Raw genomic sequence first — 6,000 nt, 5'->3', positions numbered from 1 at the left:
TATTTTTCTTTTTTCGGGTTCTTTTCCTTTACATTGTCTTCTTTTTAACCCTACAAGATCAATAGGACAGCCTTTTTTTTTTTTTTAAATATTCTCACAGACCCAAAGTAGTACATTCTCAAAACTAGATGGAACCTTAGAGACTAAGACAGATCCCATTTTTTAGATGAAGAAACCCAGGATCAAAGAAGGGAAGTGACTTGCTTAAGGCCAGCCACACGGAAAATGAGTGTCTGAGCCAAGACCAGAAGTCAAGCCTCCCAGAGGCCAAGTCTAGGGACCTTTCACTGCCTCTTGGAAGAAGGGACCTCAGTGAAACCCAGTTCCTCCCAGGGAGCATAACTAGACATTCTTAATTGGATGCCCCGAAGATGAGACACCTGCCCTGACACTGGCTGCAGACTGAACACTCCTGCGTTAATCCAGGCCTCAGTGGACCCCTCGACTCCACATACAGACCAATTTCCCCAACCCTGGCTGGAGGTTGAATTCGGATGTGTGTTGCACAAGGAGACTTTTCTCCACCCCACCCCCCAATCATACAAATCTGTGTGGTGGAAAGGGGGACAGGGGCAGAACGTGAATCGATGCAACCTCCTCCCCGGGAGGGTCAAGGGCAGCATTTTCTTACAGGCAGGCTGGCAGGCAGGCAGGCATCTTTTAACTAGAAAGACAAGGGCAAGTCCAGGGCTCGGACGGAGGATACTCAGAACCAGCGTTCTAACTTGCGGAGGGTCTGGCTTCTCTTGAGAACATCTCTCCCGCCAGTCCGTGTGGCTATTTGGGGCCCTCAGCCTTCTGGCTCAAAAGGGCCAGGCCCAGAGGCCTTTCCCTGGGTCCCAGAGTTAGAGTTGGCTGAGGGAAGGGAGTGGCCCAGCGAAGGGCGGTTCTTGAAAGGTCTTTGGGAAACAGGGGCGGGGCGCAGGGGCGGGGCGTGTTGAGAGCTGCTGAGGAGCGCCAGACGAGATCCAGGGAAAAGATGCGACCCGCGATGCCTGATTAAAGGAATTGGAGTGGCAGGAAGGAACGGACCATCCTCTCTTCACCTTCATTCCCGGAAGCTGTCAGAACTTCTCTGTGCTGGGAACCCCAGCGGAGGGGACTGACACTCCCCGCGGGGATAAGGAGGTCCCCAAAGCTGAAAAGGAATTTCTCTTCCTGTGAGATGATTGGACTGGTCATGTTTCCCAGGGTCTCAGTTCCCCCTATCTGTACAATGGGGCCGCAATAACCTCCCTGGCCCCGCCTCCTGGGGGGATACGGGAGCATGCATAAGACAGAATGGGGTACAACATTGCTGAAGCATCTCTAGTTTCAAGCTCAGCTGGGAGAGAGGCACCTGTCATCCTAAGAGAGTCGTCATCCATTTGGTGTCTCTACTGACAGGCACTGGAAGGCTGGACATTTAGCTTAGGACTTTTTAAGGGCTAGGACACTTCTCCCCGCCTCCCCCAACTTAAATTTCCAGGGGTGGTGCTGGGAGGAAGGAAGGGGGCTCAACCCTTGCCTCTCCATCCTCCCTGGACTGGCAGAGGAAACCTATCCCAACATAACTGCTCAAAGATTAAGGCGACCCCTCAATGTCCAGCATTTTGCCAAATGGAAAGAAATCCGGCAAATGAGCTGTCTCTTTCTAGCTGTAGTTTGTGTGTGTGTGTGTGTGTGTGTGTGTGTGTGTGTTGGGGCGGTTTGGGGGGAGAGTGAGGAGGAGAGGCAGAGGTGAAGTAGATAAAGGGGAGGGAAATGGGACGTAGTGTTGCAGGTATTAACATGCCCAATAGATTTTGTTTCCTCTCCCACAAATGCTTAGGGGGAAAAAAATGACCCTCAAAGCTAGAGAGTAGCTTCAAGATGAATTTTCTGATTTAAGGCTTTTCAGTCCCCAGTTAGTCCTCTGCCCACCTGAGCAAATGAAAGAGAAGAATGAAAAAGTAAAAAGAGATCAAGGTAAATATGTGAATCTCCTTTTTACCTCTTGATCTTTGTAGAAAATATGCCAGTGGCAGCAAAGCTAGAAATCCAAGTGACAGCATGGAAGAAGCAAGAGGACCATGGGAAGAAAAAGGAAGCTGACTACATGTCTTTCTTGAAAGACTTTTCTTTATTTCTCTGTAGCCAAAACTGAGCTCAACAGACTTACAGTGTGGGCAAGGAACTAGCTTATAAGGAACGGTTAGAGAACAAGGCAAGAGAACAGATCATCAAAATTCAGGTTAAAAAAAATCAGACTGGAAGAGAAAGTTGAGAGGTGGGCAGAATCAAGGAAGGCTTCTAGGAGGAGGTGAGTCCTGAACCTTGACTTGGAGAATTTAGGTATGGAGAGTGGTGGGGAGGGTATCTCAGGCTAGAGGAACACTATGAATCTGAATCCCTGTTGGGTGGAGGGTGGTGCAAAAGAACAAAGGCTGCAAAGAACAAGGTTTACTGAGGGAGGCATTAGGACCTTAGAGGAAGGTGCAAGGTCATTATGGAAATCTGAAGAGAATGTTCTGTACTGGTGGGATCCAGGGAAGAGACTTTGTTTCCCTTTTGAGAACACTGTGGCCCTGAGATAGTAGGGTAGGCCTCCCTAATTACACACACACACACACACACACACACACACACACAGGCACGCACATATACACAGTTCAGCCCTCTGCCCCCTGGCACCCCCTCTCGTTTCTATGCTTGCAGGACTAAGGGGTGATTTATAAGATGAAGATACTGATCTTACAGACAAAAATCAGTGTAACTACTTTACAATCCTACTGTGAACATGCGGGGTGCTGGGTGGCTGTGTATGCCTGTTTACGTGCGTGCTATTCTGCAAGGACACACACAAAGCATGTCTTGTACTGTGTAAAACTGAAGCATAGCAGGCGGCAGCCTGCTGGGCACTCTTTGAGACAGGCTGCACGGCATAGTGAGAAAGGCACAGGACTTGGGTTCAAGTCCCAACTCTGCCATTGTCCATCTGGGGGGCCTAGGTAAGTCCTTTCACCTCTTGGAGTCTCACTTCTTCATCTGTAAAATCAAGATACCAGTACCTACCCCATAAGGTGAGAGTGAAATGAGATCAGCTATAAAGCGCCTGGCTCATAATAGCTACTCAAGCATGGACAACTTTTTTTTTTTGCATTGTTTTAAAATTGAAGTATAGTCAGTTTACAATGTTGTGTCAATTTCTGGTGTACAGCATAATGTTTGACTCATACATATACATACATATATTCGCTTTCATATAGACAAATTTTTATATTAGTTACCCACTCCCCCAGCCCACGTCACCCCCAGGAGCCCACTCTGCAAGCCTAAATTCCCACCATTTCCCGCCAAGCCCTAGCTCCTTTGTTGAAAGAGCTGTTCAAGGCAGTGCTAGGCACTGTTTGTGTGAGCTGGGGGATACAAACATGAAGTAGAAACAAATGTGGCAAAATCTTGATAATTGTGGAATCTAGGTGATGGGAGTTCACTGTACAATGCACTCCTTTGTGTATGTTCAAAACCCAAAGTATAAGATGAAGTGGAAGCACTCCTTGTCCACAAGAAGGTTACGTCTGTCCCATAGGAGAGCAGCAAGCCAGTAACTAATTTTTATGCCAGGCAGAATGTGCATGGAGGCCCTCAAAAAGGGATTACTAAGTGCTGTAAACCCAAGTGGGAGGGAAGATGACTTCACCTGAGACACTGTGGGAAGCTTCCTGGAGGCAAGTACAGTTCAGCTGGTCCTTTGGAAAAGAGAATTTGATTTGCAGAGAACAGGGTGAGGGGCTTGGTTCCAGTGGTCCAGGCTCAGAGAAGAGGTGTCAGCCGTACAGACTCTGGACCAGAACGTGACATGACCGGTGTGCTTGGAGAATTGCAGTCCAGTTGGGTGGCAGGAGGGAGAACACATTAACCCCTTAGCCCTCAGTAAACAGTTGTGGAGAGGGCTTAACTGTTCAGGTTAATCTGCTCTTGGTTAGTTAAGTGCAGAGCCAGGAGGGGGCCTATTTCAGGGCTCAGCTGGGAGATGTGGATGAAGGAGCATGGAGCTTGAGGACTAACCTGCTTATTCAGGTGTGGGGGGTACTCCAGGTGTAGAACTGGAGAGGAGAGTGCCAGGTGGGGTTGAGTGGGTTTGCTCAGGTCCCAGAGTTCAAGGCAAAATTTACAAGGAGGTAAAACAGAGTGTCACAGACTATGAGGGGTAAAAGTTCTCTCCTTCCCATGCCAACTTGGCCTGCTGAAGGCCCAGAAAGCCCCTGCTATCTGTTTGCATGCTCTTCTAGGCACATTGAGGATCTTTTTTTCAAGTTAAAGGGGCTTCTATGTAACTGCAAAACCTAGAGAGGGGGCAGCATATTGAGCCACTATTAGCTTAAGTCCTTATCTATGCAGAGAGAATCCTCTAAGCCTTTCAGATTGAGAGCAAGATTCTCCTGGAACAGGAAGGGATGAAGGGAGAGGGGTTATCAGTGGAGCTGGCTTCTCACTCCGGCCCCTCTCAGTACTGTGGTCCCCACCTGTCTTCACACAAAACAGGAAGAAGGCAACCAAGAAGAGCCCAGCATACTCTCTACAGAATGGGTCTGGTTGACTGGGGAAGGATGCCCAGGCCACTGCCACCTGGGAGGGCCAGCTTAACTCAAGCTTCTTAGGCAGGTGCTAGGACAGAAGGTCCTAGAATCCAGCAACCCTGGGACAGGACAGTGATTCTTAAGGGCTGGAGCTAATCCCAGGTTAAAGGGATGGCCTTAAGAAGTTGGAATTAACCAACCAAAAGCATCACTTTGCCAGTTGTATTTGGGAGATTCGGGGGACACCAGGGGTCCATGTTAACTTTTTATGGCTAATATCTAGCAACCATAAGTCATTTCTTCTTCATCTTCATCACTGCCATTTTTGGAGTAGATACCATGCGCTAAGTACCTTATTATTATCAACAGTAGCTCATAGGCATGGAACACTTATGGTGTGTCAGGTTCAGTACCAAGAAGTTGATTTGTATTATCTCAGTTCATCCCTACAACAGCCCTGTGATGTAGGTACTGTGCTGGCCCCCATTTTACAGAATGGACAACAGAGGCTCAGAGAAGTGAAAGAACTCGACCCACACAGCTAACAACTGGTAGAGACAGGATTCCAACTCAGGTCTCACTGGCTCCCAAACCCACATCCTTTGTGCTTCAGCAGTCCACCCCAGTCTCCAGCAGGCTCTGCTGCCTTGATCCTCACTAGCGATGCCTTCTCCCAATTAGTAGATTAGTCATGTGTTGACACGTCTAGTCTCAGTCTAATGGCTTGTTTATTTAACTGATGGATGCTGCTCCCCATTTGAGGCCATTAGCATTTAAACAAAACAAAACAAAACAAAACTGTTGAGCCTGGCAAAGTGACACTGTGTTTACTGTTTTTCTCCCAGTGTTAATTGTGAGTATTTTCCAAATATGTATTTTGATGTGCTAACGGTCCCTAAAGAGAACTTCGGAACAGTTTAGTAATCTCCTCATGCAGCTCCAGCCCCACTCCCCTTAATCTCCTTGGTGAGGGGGACAAATGGCCCTAGGGGCCAGCCTTGGTTAGATCGGGAAGAGGGATGGTGACTGTCCCATTCTGAATAATCAGGGGGCAGCGAGACTGGGCTGGGCTAGCAACTCTGTCCTTGGGGGCTAAGCCCTGGTGCATCCCTCCTCCACGTTTGGGGAGGGAATTTCGTATTTCTTTCCAGGACAATAAGAACATCTGTGCCAAGGCAGAGGAGGAGGCCGGGCACTCCGAGGCATCTCTGCCCGGGTCTCTTGACACTGTCCAATTGTTACTGTTTCAGTTTCTGCTTGGATCACTGACCGTATCCATTTAGAGCAGGCTGGCTTGGGTAAAGACTAAGGAAGGACAGAGAGGACCTGTCAGACTGGGGGCGGGGGTGTGAGGTGGGTATGGAGCTGGACTGACTCTAAAGTGACCAGTTACAAATGAGCCGCTGCAAAGTACGGGGTGAATGTTGCATCCATAAATGGGAGGAAGGAGTGCTTCCAC

Source organism: Camelus bactrianus, chromosome X, assembly GCF_048773025.1.
Source record: "Camelus bactrianus isolate YW-2024 breed Bactrian camel chromosome X, ASM4877302v1, whole genome shotgun sequence".
NCBI classification, from domain to species: Eukaryota; Metazoa; Chordata; class Mammalia; order Artiodactyla; family Camelidae; genus Camelus; species Camelus bactrianus.
The sequence above is the reverse complement of the archived record's forward strand: the minus strand, read 5'-3'. Positions refer to the sequence as shown.